Source organism: Ursus arctos, unplaced genomic scaffold (genome assembly GCF_023065955.2).
Source record: "Ursus arctos isolate Adak ecotype North America unplaced genomic scaffold, UrsArc2.0 scaffold_15, whole genome shotgun sequence".
In the NCBI taxonomy this organism is placed as follows: Eukaryota; Metazoa; Chordata; class Mammalia; order Carnivora; family Ursidae; genus Ursus; species Ursus arctos.
In genome coordinates, this window is record NW_026622819.1 from 5278738 (window position 1) to 5293619 (window position 14882).

Genomic DNA, 14882 nt, shown 5'->3' on the forward strand with positions numbered 1-14882 from the left:
TACAGCTTTTTAATGTCAATCATACCTCAATAAAGTGGTTTAAAAATAAAATAAAATCAATGCCATCATGCTGATTGTTGATTCAGTATATGATTTTATTTGCAGTAAGACTGAATTTAACATTAATATAAAAGAGGTCATCTTCTTTTGTATGGTATAAATGTCCTTTGCTTACTCATTTTTAACCTAAAGTATTCACAATGAACTGAATGCTATGTTCCCCATAACCCCTACATTTATGTATTGAGATCCTAACCTCCAAGGTGATGGTATTGGGAGGTGAGGCCCTTGGAAGGTGACTAAGTCATAAGGACAGAATGGGACTCAGGTCCTCATTAAGAGGCTTCAGAGAGCTCCCTATTCCCTTCCCCATGTGAGGACACAGCGAGATGACACCGTTTATGAACCAGGAAGTGGACTCTCACGAGACACCGAATCGACCAGTGTCTTTGACTTCCCGGCTTCCAGAGAAAGAAATGTTTGTTGTTTATACGCCCCCCAGTTTATGCTGTTCTTGCTCTAGCAGTCCAAACCAACGAGGACAGCACTATTTAATATCTCTTTGTATATTTCTCAAATGTTACCTATTCAAGCAGATAGACTATAGGATTTGAACTTAACGGGGTCATACACCATGATCACTTTTGATCCTTTGTTTAAAGAGTCTATACGTAACAGGGCACCTGGGTGGCTCAGCCGTTTAAGCAACTGCCTTTGGCTCAGGTCATGACCTCGGGGTCCGCAGTTGAAACTCACATCGGGCTCTCTGCTCAGCGGGGAATCTGCTTGTCCCTCTCCCCCTGTGCTCTCTCTCTCTAATAAATACACAAAAAATCTTTTAAAAAATTTTAAAAAAGAGTCTATACATAACTACGTCTTTGCAAATATGCTTATTTACAACAATTTATTTTTCTGAAGAATATATTCTGATGTGTTCCCAGAAAATAAACATGACCAGATGTTTCTTTCTTCACCTTGAGACTGAATATTTCAACACTAGAATGGCTACAATATAATCAGTGCCTAGAAGAATGGGTTGTAAATAAATCTTTAGTTGGCTATCTAGGAGCATGTAATTGACAATGACGGTGGGTGCACAACATACTGATGTTTAACCACAGACATTCCGTTCTCTGCCGCTGTCGACAGCAGCAATCTTGCCGTCAGTGTCTGGTGACGAGCAGCGGTGTTGGGATAATTAACATGCATTTCTGTTATCCCACAATAACCTCCGTAGAATCAAGCCGCTGACAGATATTTATTCCAAAAGCACAAGAAGCAACACACAAAAATTTATTTTGAATATTTATTATATACGAGTGAATAATTTAAAGCCATTCATAACTCAAAGCACTGCCAAACATTAAAATATAGAATCCGAGAGAATTCAGCTTTCTGCTGTGGCAGAATTGCAGTAAAGTGGTGTATTCATGAATGCTTCCGGGGATCTTACCATGGTTCAAGTCCAGCTCATTCCACATTGTTTTGCTCACTGGATTCCAGATGGAATGGAACAGTGGAGGAGCCCTGGGCTGGGAATCCGGAAACCTGACCCAGTATTGTGGCCTTGGGGAGCTCACTTCTCTCTGGGTCCTCACCTGTGGGGAAAAGGTAGCGAGAGGGAAAGCAGAGTAGCAGGAAGGGGAGATGGGCATTTGGGCCCCTCCTTCATGTAACTTACCCGTGCCTTCAGGGTCTGATCTTGTATGTACCACTTCCGCTTCATGCGGACTGCTCCTGTGCACGCCCAACATTATGGCTTTGGAGGATCAGAGGCCTGAAAGAGAACATTTGCTCATGAAGAGTTGTGAAAGCCCCCTCTGGCCATACTGATCTTTGGATTGTCTCTCTTAATAATCAAATAGGAAATGAGGGCTTTAAAAAGTTAAAAATTGAGCTACCCTATGATCCAGCCATTGCACTACTGGGTATTTACCCCAAAGATACAGACGTAGTGAAGAGAAGGGCCATGTGCACCCCAATGTTCATAGCAGCATTGTCCACAACAGCTAAATCGTGGAAGGAACCGAGATGCCCTTCAACAGATGACTGGATTAAGAAGATGTTGTCCATATAGACAATGGAATATTACTCAGCCATCAAAAAGAACGATTTCTCAACATTTGCTGCAACATGGATGGCACTGGAGGAGATAATGCTAAGTGAAATAAGTCAAGCAGAGAAAGACAATTATCATATGGTTTCACTCATTTATGGAACATAAGAAGTAGGAAGATCGGTAGGAGAAGAAAGGGATAAAGAAAGGGGGGGTAACAAAAGGAGGAATGAAGCATGAGAGACTATGGACTATGAGAAACAAACTGAGGACTTCAGAGGGGAGGGGGTGGGGGAATTGATAGGCTGGTGATGGGTAGTAAGGAGGGCACGTGTTGCATGGTGCACTGGGTGTTATACGCAACTAATGAATCATGGAACTTTACATCAAAAACCGGGGATGTACTACTGTATGGTGACTAACATAATATAATAAAAAAATATTATTATCCAAAAAAAGGAAATGAGGGCTTTATAAAACCAGATGGTTTTAAATAAACATAAAGTCTATATGTCAAACAAATAATTTTTTGTCAAAGCCCATAGTGAGAACGCCTCTTCTATCAGTATTTTAATAATTCAATGTTTGTATTGGATCATTACAATTGCTTAATTATTAGATTTGGAAAAATAGTAAATACGCCCTTAGATTATGAATTTTTCAAATTGGCAGTGTGGATACTGTTGAAATGTGCTATAAGGTCTGACATAGAAATGCAAATCTAAGTCTGTTAATATGAACAGAATCATTATAGAAATGGCCCAAAGGGTTAAAGGCTGGAAGCATGGATATCATATTAATTGTTTGTAAAAACACCAATCCTAATTTCACCAGCAACACATTTTGTCCCTGGCAAAATTATATTTTGCTTAGCAAAATTTATATTGCTTGGGGGAGGTCTGAATACCCACTAGGCCCTTCGCCATCCACTCTGACGAAGGGGAATCAAAGGAGCGAGATCTTACCTTCCAAAGCATTTTCCTTAGGAAACCTTCTTATTCTATAGGTTTCTTTTTTGTATAGCCAGCGGTTGTTGAATTTCTTACTGTACGATAAACTCTTAAACGTGATACAGCTGCCCACAGCCAGTCACGTGCCCATGATCACCAGCGTTACCTTTTTACACCAGAGGAAACTGAAGCTCGGCGAAGCTCAGAGGTAAAGAAAGTCAGCGCCAGAGCTGGCTGTAGAATGTCACGCTGTCTGACTTCAAGGCGCAAACCCACCGCCTCTACTTCCTCCCTCCCTCCTCTCACCTCTTAACCACCTTGCATTGGTTCGCAAACCAGCTCCTAAACATGGTTCGCAAGGAGAGACTGGGGAAAGAGGGGGACCATTCCACCCGGGAGGCCGCACGTTTCACCAACAAGGGAGCTTACACAGAGGCTTGTCTTGAGCAGCGAGACAAACAGATCTGCACGCCCACCTGCTAGAGTCCCGAAAGTGTATGTAGACACCTTAACAGAATTCAGTCCATGTTCAGGCCACATGATGGTCCAACAGCTCATTGCTTCTTGAGGCTTGTTCTTGAAAGGGCAGCTGGAATGGGAGCAGTGGGCAGAATGTACATTCCAAGGGCAAAGGAGGGGTGAGGAGCTGCCAAGGGCCCAGGACCAGCGGTCACATCCTCTTGATGAGCTCCTCCAACACTGTCCTTCTCCTCTGCTCTCACAACAGCCCTGCAAGGTAAATGATAAATGCTTTAAATGTTATTACCTCTATTTCACAGATGAGGAAGCTGGGCCCTTGCATGGAGAGGTGATTTGCCTGGGCCACATAGCTGGTAAAATGCTGGAAAATCTATATCCTGACCTATCTTCCAGCTCGGTCAGGCTACTGGCTGCTTGCTGTGGGTGCAGACACCCCGTGCGTGTTGGCCAGGCAGGCTGGGTCGAATGCCATCCTGAACTTTCTGCTGCTTCGGGGCAGAGGCGAAGGGAGTGCTGCTTCAACCCTTGCTTTAAATTAAGACCTAAACATTTTGTTAATAGATTAATTTTCACATCTTTCTGTGTTTTATTTCTTGCGGTGACCTACGTTCAAAAGTAGAGCAAACAAAATAAAACATTAAGAATTCTCAGCTGATAGGGATCTCTGTGCGTGTATTAAAATTAATCTTCATCTGGAGTGTCTAAAACACTTAACTCAAAGCAGGGACATAGGAGAATCACCTGGGACGACCTGGGGGCCATAGCGGGGACCGGCGAGGAAGAGGGAAGGTGGAGAGGCAGACATGCACCCCGGCTAACTCACGTGTGGGCTGGGCAGCAGCTCTGATTTCCCTCCTCTTCTAAGCTCCGCCAGCCCCTGCAGCTCAGTGTTGCCCATCTTTTTTTTTTTTTTTTTAAGATTGATTTCTTTATGTTAGAGAGAGAGAGAGAGTTGGGGGGAATGGCAGAGGGAGAAGGAGAGAAAGCCTCAAGCAGACTCCGTGCCCAGCATGGAGCCACCTCTGTCATTAAGCCCCTGATTCTGAATTCAGGCCCCTGCTCTTCTGCTAACATTGCTTTAACTATATCTTTGTCCTCATACTATCGCTGACCGCATGTGCGGCCTTGCATGACGATAGTCAAGAATATTGAAAAGGGCGTTGAATTAAGTGACAAATGTAGTCTTTGCAGCAGGGGTCACTCCCAAAATCCAGCAGTGCGTGATCACGGTCTTCAAGGACTACCAACAGGGGAAATGAAAAATAGTGGTTTTAGTTCCACAATTCCCTGAACTTGCTACCAGCAGGCAATATCGGTCAGAGAAGTGATGTCTTGTAATGAAGTACATTGTGAATGTGGGTGAGTATACAGGCATGTGTGTGTGTTGAGAAAGGTATGTGCTATTTATTTATTTATTTGGTTGGGGGAGAGGCAGAGGGAGAGGTAGAGAGCCAATCCCAAGGAGACTCCACGCCCAGTGAGGAGCCCGACGTGGGGCTTGATCCCACAACACTGAGATCATGACCTGAGCTGAAATCAAGAGGCGGATGCTTAACTGACTGAGCCACCCAGGCACCTCGTGCTACTTATTTAAATAGCTTTGGAGAGTGACTTTTTGCTAATTTTATAGAAAATGCCAACAGCAGTTTTCTGTGGAACTTCAATAAACAGAGGAACAGAACGCAAATATTGACGAATGTCTTTTGGAGATGATAGCAACTGTATTGTGCTAAATATAATATGTTAAATTAAACACGTGGCTCTGATAGACGTTTCTTTGGATGACTAAATATTGATTAATATTCATAGGTAGACATGGCTAGGGTACACACTGGATTTTTCTGGGCTCTGGTTTCTCTTTAGTATTTAGAATTTTCATTCTTAGGATACTTTTCACTTTGCAGCCCAATACCACATGTATCAGATGAGGAAACCAAAGCTCAGATGGACAGGTTAGGCGGTTCTCTCACAGTCATAGAGCGAGCAAATAGTAAGGCTGGGATTTGAACTCAGACCTGCTACTTCTGCAAATGTTTAGCTATATTGATAATGTAGGGATTGCTGGCTATGAGTCTGCATTCCAGGATGTAAGTTACGTCATGCTTTTTGGTTATTAGAACGTAGAGGTTGTTTTACTTGACTTGATTCACATTTTACGAACAGCAAACCCGAAACAAAAATCAGTTAGAAAAACATTCTGTTGATCATAAGGGACGCGGAAGAAAAGGCTGTGTGTATTAATCCACCCAGCCGAAATGTCTCAGTGCGAGATAGACACCCCAGCCTCTGCACTTCCCCCTCGATGGCTTCCTTGGATTTTAGAATTGGGTTATAAAGAATCCCTTCAATTTTGTTCAAATGAATCCCTGGGAATTCTTGACAATGGACTCACATACATGAAAGAATTGTTTCTGATTGACATACCCTAATGAACAACATCTGTGATGGTCTAGAAATGAAAATAATCGCTCATTATCTCCTTGTTCTAAATAAATGTTTATTCGAAGCTGTTCTAAATTGGAAGTTTTTCATTGTCTTGTGCCTACTTCGTGAGGCTGCTTGTGAAGCCCAAGCCGCTCAGGACCATCATGGAACAGGGAGGCTGTCAGGCCATAGGAACTGCCCGCCATCACTGCACATGGAAGCGGAGGGTAAGCCACTCCCGGGGGCTCTAAAGGGCTTGGGCTCCCAGGCTGCATTATTGTACATTCTAAGTAAAATCCAGATGTCAGGGGGTCCTGGGTGGCTTAGTTAAGTGTCCAACTCTTGATCTCAGCTCAGGTCTTGATCTCAGGGTCATGAATTCAAGCCTTGCACTGGACTCCACACTGGGCATGGAGGCTACTTAAAAAACAAACAAACAAACAAAAAAAAACAGATGTCAGCTACTGTTTCTCAGCCCCATGGTGGGGAAGAATTTGCCATGAATCTCCTGGTCTTCCCCACTATGCCTGAGCAATTGTACAGCTAAGAGAGGCTAAGTGGCCCATGAGATGCCCATGAATTTCAAGGAAACCTAACAGCTCAGAGTCTCCTTGACCATCTGGATTTGCTTCATGTGTGCACTGTCTGTTCTTACCACTGACCTCAGCCTTCATCAGCCTTCCCCACCTTCCTTCTCTTCTCACTCCTGGATTGAACCGTACTCTCTCTCTGTTTTAATTTCCCTGGGGCTTTGTGGTGGCTGCTCCCTGATAACCATCACACTTCCCCCCGCAGCTTCCCATCCTTTCCTTTTTTTTTTTTTTTAAAGATTTTATTTATTCATTTGACAGAGATAGAGACAGCCAGCGAGAGAGGGAACACAAGCAGGGGGAGTGGGAGAGGAAGAAGCAGGCTCATAGCGGAGGAGCCTGACGTGGGGCTCGATCCCAGAACACTGAGATCACGCCCGGAGCCGAAGGCAAATGCTTAACCGCTGTGCCACCCAGGCGCCCCCCCATCCTTTCCTGAATGCAAGATGGAGGACTTCTTCAAATGACTGACAATGCTTGCTTGCCCATTTTTATTTGAAATGGAGTTGATAAAAACCCGATTCAACATACCGTGCAAGTGAGCACCTCCCTGAAGGGGGCCGTCCTACAGGTTTTCTTAATGGAGACTACCTTGTTCTCCCGGAGAACCCACAAATACGTCCATGTCTAGGTCTTTCTTCTCGGGCGGCTCAGTTTTCCCAGGAGAAATCTGCGATCCTCTCCTGCCTGTGCCCTAAGCTGGCTGCTATTACACTAGGTTCTGGGTGGGGATAAGGGCCCAGGGAGAACCACATGCAGTTTCTAGACCTTTGCTGTCCTACATTGGACAACACGGAGCTCTTTAAATTTAAATGGATTAAAATGAGTTAACATGAAAATCTTACTTCTTTGCTTTCACTAGGCCCCTTTCAAGCATTCAAGAGGCAGAACTGGCTCCTGAGTCATTGGGCAGCTTATGTATAGAATATCTTCATTATTTCAGAGAGTTCATTTGGAAAGTGCCATTCTAGACTTTCACTCCATCTTCAGGAAGGTAGCCTGTCCTTGGTCGAGCTCTGTGCCCTAAGAGTAGAATCTCTGTGGCTCAAACTCTCCAGAAAGAGAATTCCAGCATTTGGCTGGGGTAGAGATGGGGGCTCTGCTTCTCCCACACTGATATCAGACGTTCCTCCATAGGATGGTAGCTGTGTTCCTAGACCTTCCTCATTCGTGACATGATACCACATTCCTCCTGGGATCCCCCACCGTAGGCCCTTCATTTATATTTTTTCCATTCTGCTAAATGAGTTACCACTCATGGGCGCATCTGCTCTCTAGCTCCCAAAACTTGATTTTCGTTCACCATTGTCTCCCCTTCTCCTTGTTTTGTCTTTGTGGTTTCATGAGCTTTTTAGCCCTTTATTCTCCCATGGCAGAGACCCAGGAGGGACCATGGCTTGTTGTGTGGGTTCTTCCCACCATGTTTGAACTGGAAGGCCTGTCACTTCTTATTATCTGTATCAGAAGCCTTAGGCAACAAAATGTCTCTAAGGAATATTTTGCCTCTGGCGAAGGAAGGCATAATTACCATGACTCACAGCTGAAACCACTGATAGCCCAAGACATGCAGTAAGTACCATAGCTGTTTTGTAGAACGGAAATGAGCCCGAGACCCTAGTTTTCTGCCTCCTGGTTTAGATAGCAAGTCTCCCACTGTCATGTGATTGAACCTGTTTCCAAAGGTTTAGGTGGAAGCATCCCTACGGTGCACATTATCTCGGGCTTGTCAAATTTTCCTCTTTCATTGAAAATAAATTTCTTTTGGATATAAGCAATTATTTACAGTCAAATTCTGGTGGTGCTAATATACCACAGCAACTAGCACTACCCTGATATCCATCCATCTATCCATCCATCATCCATCCATCAATTCAATAAACATTTATGTGGCAGGTTAAGGAGCCAGACCTAGAGTCCAGATTAACCAAAGTTCTGATAATAGCATAACAATGACTTCTAAATGTTTTAAATTATTTTTGAATTAATAATGTAAAAAATCTTAGAAATAGCCTATTTTCCCATGTATTTTCATTAATTCTCTGTGTTCTTTTATAAGATTAATGAAAATGATTAGTTTCAATTTTAGACCTACCATTTAGATTAAGCCAAACTCTGAAACCATTGGAATCGGAACAGAAGTTTGTCCTTCAGAACTTCTCGGCTACTTTTAGAATCCAGTTTTCCATTTGTTCCTTCCCGTGCCTGATACCCATGTTCATCTTGCAGCCCTAAGATTCAGACTCCACCCCTCATTTTCTTGGCCTCATCTCTCCCTCCGAGCACTTGACCCCATGCGAGCCATTTGCAAACCCCTTTCCAGCCAGACTCCCATTCCAGGCTCTTGTCCATATCTCAACCTTCCTCCTGAACATTTGCAGTTAGTTAGTTGCTCAACTCTCTTCCTGACCTCAGCATAATTGAATTAGCATGAACTTTCTTTCCAAGACGTTTCTCATCTCTGTTTCCCTAATATCTCTATGCTTCATGTTTCTAAGCCCCTCAGGTTAGAACTCTGCTATGTTTGTGTATGGTGTGAGAGAATGGTCAAGTTCCATTCTTCCATATATAGCTGCCCAATTTTCCCAGCACCATTATTGAGGAGACTGTCTTTTTTCCATTGGATGTTTTTTCCTGCTTTGTCAAAGATTAATTGACTATAGAGTTGAGGGTCCATTTCTGGGTTCTCTATTCTGTTCCATTGGTCTATGTGTCTGTTTTTGTGCCAGTACCATGCTGTCTTGGTGATCACAGCTTTGTAGTACAGCTTGAAATCAGGCAACGTGATGCACCCAGCTTTGTTTTTCTTTTTCAACATTTTCATCTTCAACATTTCGGGGTCTTTTCTGGTTCCAGACGAATTTTAGGATTGTTTGTTCCAGCACTTTGAAAAATGTCATTGGTATTTTGATCGGGATGGCATTGAACGTGTAGATTGCTCTGGATAGCATAGATATTTTAACTATGTTTATTCTTCCAATCCATGAGCATGGAATGTTTTTCCACCTTTTTGTGTCTCTTCAATGTCTTTCATCAGTGTTCTGTAGTTTCTAGAGTATAGATCCTTTACATCTTGGGTTAGGTTTATTCCAAGATATTTTTATGGCTCTTGGTGCTGTTGTAAATGGAATCAATTCCCTGATTTCTCTTTCTTCTATCTTATTGTTAGTGTACAAAACTGCAACTGGGGGCACCTGGGTGGCGCAGTGGGGGCGCCTGGGTGGTGCAGTCGTTAAGCGTCTGCCTTCGGCTCACGGCGTGATCCCGGCGTTCTGGGATCGAGCCCCACATCAGGCTCCTCCACTGGGAGCCTGCTTCTTCCTCTCCCACTTCCCCTGCTTGTGTTCCCTCTCTCGCTAGCTCTCTCTCTCTCTCTGTTGAATAAATAAATAAATAAAATCTTAAAAAAAAAAAACTGCAACTGATTTCTGTGCACTGATTTTGTATCCCGCCACATTACTGAATTGCTGTATGAGTTCTAGTAATTTGGGGGTGGAGTCTTTTGGGTTTTCCACATAAAGTATCATGTCATCTGTGAAGAGAGAGAGTTTGACTTCTTTGTCAATTTGAGTACCTTTTATTTCTTTTTGTTGTCTGATTGCTGTTGCTAGGACTTCTAGTACTATGTTGAACAATGACAGTGAGAGTGGACATCCTTGTCGTGTTCCTGGTCACTGGGTGTTATAAAATCCATTACGTTTTTTCCCTAGCCAGCAAACAATGAATCATGGAACACTACATTAAAAGCTAATGATGTTCTGTATGGTGACTAACATCACATAATAATAAAAAAATAAAATAAAATATAATCCGAGGGAAAAAAAAAGAACTCTGTTACATTTGCCTTTTCCATCTCACTCTGTGTACCCTGTCCTCAAGTCTTCCCCCTGTTTATTCCTTCCCATACCATTTCAGTGCAGGCATTGTCACCTGTCACTTGCCCTCAGGCAGCAGCTTCCAAACTATGGGTTCTTGCTGTCCACGGTGTAGGCCGATGGAAGTCTAGCCTTCATAAATTGATGCTTTATTATGTCATCAGTTGACCCTAAAATGTCTCAGGTTTCCCTATTATCTGGAGGATAAATGTCGAATGCCTTGATCCAGCGTTCAAGGCCTCTCGTACCAGACTCCATCTCCCCTGCTCTCCTCCATGGAGCTCGCCTCTGGTAGACCACCGTCTGAAGTTGCTGTGCGTTTTCTACACTTCTGACTGCTAAATCTCTTTGCGCTACCTAACGCCAATCATCCTCCAAATCTTCCTCCCCCCTCTCCAAGGTTGACCTCTCTGTCACGGCTCAGATCAACTGTTCTTCATCTTGGAGTTCCGCCCAGGGCCTCCAGCTCACCGTGCTCCCCACCTCTCTGGGCTCAGAACAAGTATTCCGTTATATTCCTCCGCATCACTCGGTCTTCTACATTTCCACCCTTCTTTCTATCGTCATGCACCGTTTGATTCTGAATTTCTCTTTGCCCAGGGACCGTGGGCTAGATTTGGCATCCTGGGACTCTGAATGAGGATTTATAGATCTGTGCTTGTCCTCAGGCAAATGAACTACATTGGGCAGGCAAGTACTTACCAGCAGGCTTGGGCAGCACAAATGAATCAAGCATACCACCTAATAAAACAACCAATAAATTCTTCACGTTATCTAAAAAATCTTAATAGGACTAGTGGTGAGGGCTTAGTGCTGCCAGCCTCTAAATTTTACTCATACCTTAAAACATACATCTCTTTTTGGTATGTGACTAAATGCAAAATACTGGCAAGATCAGATGAAGTTTAAGATCAATAAAGTTAATATGAATCTTGCAGTTTGGCCTAAATCCATAAATTGAGGTGGCATTTTCATAGAATTAATCATGTGGAATTATTTTACCCAAGAAACAAGAGCCTGCAAAATTTGGTTTGCCTGGATTTTTCTTACCTATGATGAACAAATGTGGTAAGATGACTGATGTGCTATTTTTATTATTCTGTTTGAAGTGCTTTGTTCTTTATAGGTACCAGTGAAACCGATGCCTGTGGCATTTGATATTAGCTTCCATTTTTAGCCATGCTAGGCCTCCTGGTTTGAACGTGAAATGAAATCATCAACAGTGTTTGCATGAATAATGGAAAAACTTCTTTTCCTTCATGGAAAATTGCAATATTTAGTTCCTCGGAAGTCGTAGCTCTTTTCCTCCTGGGGAGTCAGCTCGTGCCCCCTGCCCTCCTTTCAAGGTTCTCTAAGTGAATGCTACTTTTCACCAACAATTCCTGTGGCTTGCAGGCTGGGGGACATAATCCATTACGTTTTTTCCCTAGCCAGCACTTAAGTGTGAAGGAGAAAATTAATAACTGGAAGAGGACTTACGCGTATTTATAGCTGGTTATGACTTCCCTCCTCACCTGAAACCGATTGGCTCTAGGGCGCACAATAAACATGACAAATCAGTGATTTTAGGTCGGTCTAGATAGAGTTCTCTGGAAATAAAGTTGGGAGGAAGTAGGCAAAGAGAAGCAAAACTAAGCCTGATGGACTTGGTCTGAGAGCCAGCAGACCCAGGGCAGAGGGAAGACAGGCCCTGTCACTCCTTCCATTGTGACGTCATGCTTCCCTGTGCCACATCTCTTCCCAAGTCAAGAATCCCTTTCAGCAAAAAGGAAGCCCATCAAATGCAACTTTCAACTGCATATTCCTCTTTGTGAATTTCTGTGGGGCTGTGCTTTGCCACGTTCCCTTCCCCTAAATTTGCCTTGCCCTTTCCCTGATTCAGAAAGGACTTTTGAAATGTAGCCCACATTCTGATTGTGTTGGTCAGGTAGTGATAACAAGAGTCATGTGTGATAGTGGGCAAGTTACATAACTTGATGTTTTTTGTTCCTGCCGCAACAAATGGCTCTAACATCACCAGGGAGAGCTGTTCTAAATGAAAGTTCGACCTGGAGTCCTCTGGCCCTTTCTGTGCTTTAACCATTAGGATTGCACGTGTTTGCACAGAATGTGAGGAGCATAGAGAATAGTCACATGGGGAGCTTGCATGAGAATAGGGTTTATTTAGTCCGGTAAATGGAAAAGGAGCAGATGGGCAGGCTGTAAGCTTGCAAAGGACTCTGCTATGAGCCCCATGCCCTGGCTCAGAGTGGGTAAGGCACTGTCAAGAAGCCCTCCCTCTGTGCTCCCTTCTCATCTTGAACTGCTTCTGCTGGCCCATGCCAGCAAGACACTGGGAGCCAAGATGGGAAGCGGTCAACCCCAGAGCTGCAGTCCAAGGGCTACTTCACGGCAGGAAGCAGGAAGCATCTTCATGTCCGCGTCGTGCAGAGTGGAACATTCACTCTTCAGATCTTATCCAACACTCTCCTGGCCAGAGCCAGTAGGCACCTGGTGGGAAACACACTGGTAAGATATGGACACTGAAGATTTGGGCAAAGACAGAGAGAATTCAGTTGGAACAGGCATCTCATTGTGTCTGGGGGAACAAACACAATTTCATGCTACAGCAGAGTTGGGGCTGAATCTATTCTACGGGGACTTGGAGCAAGACTGGAATTTTCTGAAAATGGCAATGAACATCCAGAGGGGAGGACATGGCATTGGAAAAGCCAGAGTGGGTGGGACAAAAGCGGTGGGAGACGCAAGAATGGGCAGTGGACGCAGGCCCAGATATGAAGAACAGCACTGTGGAGTGGTCCACAGAAGGGAGAATGAGGGTTTCACTCTAATTCCATAATAACAAGAAATTGGAAGCCGGGGTACTGTTATTGATAGTTTGTGGTATTTGATACTATTCAGGATACTTAGGGTAAACCATAGACTTTATTATTTGCATAATATGGATTGTCATTTTTCCTGAAGCTTCTTGTCACCAGGTGAAGAGCTCCAGATATTGGTACACGCAGATTCTGCTCCCCTGACAGACTTGCTCCTGATTTCATAGAGAAGCCATCAGAGGAGAACTTCCTCACCCTCTCCCCACCAATTCTGCCAATGGTTTCGGTCTATACCCATAATCTCTGCTGTCTTTCCAGTGACAAGGAGTGGATTCTCCTTGTCCTGGCAAAGGCCAGCTCTCCCCCTGTGCACCAGACTCCTCCCTTTCTCATCTGTTCTGGAATTTTGCTCCTGAAATTACTCCCTTTACATCTTATATAATCAAATTTTAATTTTCAAAGGGTTATTTGCATCAGCATTTAAAAAATGCTTCGTTTTCTCCCTTTAAAACATCCTTCCCATGGCATAATTATCCCTTTAGCTACTATTCCATTTCACCCTGACCCTTGAGAGGAGATTTCCTGAGAAGATTTGTCTTTTTTTGTTTTCACTTTCTCACCTCTATTCTCATCCAAGTGTATTTCAAGCAAGACTTTGACCCAACAATCCCACTGAAGCCGCCATTATCAAGGCCCCCAACAACTGTCACTTTCTCAAATCCTATGGCCCATTCCAATTCTTAGCGCCATATGGTAGACTCTATGTGAACTAATGTGCTAATGTAGTATATGAATCATGAAATGTATCCCAAAAGAGATATGAAAACTCTTACATTAAAAATAAAGTGGATAAGACTTAAATCTCCCATAAATCGCCACCGCTTCAAAGTACCTTTTGCTAATATTTCAATGCAGAGTATGATGGCTAATGCAGGTGAATGTAAATCTGCGCTGTTAACAGTCTTCCGACAATTTTTAATGTTTTGGACTGACTCTGGTCAAACCCATTAGACCATTAGCCTTTGCCTCTTTTGAAGACTAAAGAAGACTCTGGAAGCGCTGCCCTCCCCAGTTGGTCACCTGTGCTTGCGCTGTGAGCTTTATGTTCGATAATTACTTTCTGTACTGGAATCCTTTAAAGCCAGCTGTCCATTTTGTGGGGATTTACATAGTTGAGATTTGATTATACCCATAAATCTATTTACTGCTGTATGTAAATTGGCCACCCATATGGCATCCATGACAGCATTTGTCGAGGGTGAGCAAAGGGGTGTAGAAAACCTGGCCTAGGTTAATCCATCAGAGGTTACCTTGCCACGCTGAGGACCTCATCCTGTTCGCCTGTTATAGGGACTATCGGATATTGGCCTGAACAGGAGCACTGAAATCCATCCACACATTCAATATCATTCAGGCCCCAATCCTTCGTCTTATAGATACAAATATATACTATACGCATAGAAATAATCAGGTCTCTTCTTCACTACAGTGTCCTGTGTCACAGCCCTCTTTGCCGAGTCTTGGCTTGGCAGAGCACTGCTCTGAACAGTGCGACACATAGGTGCACACCTTCCTCATCCCCCGGTACTGAGTGGGAACCCCAGGGTTTGGGCGTGGGAACTACACTTGTGAAAGTTCCCTGGATAATCTGATATACAGACAGGTTTGAATGTTAGTGTTGTACCAATCAT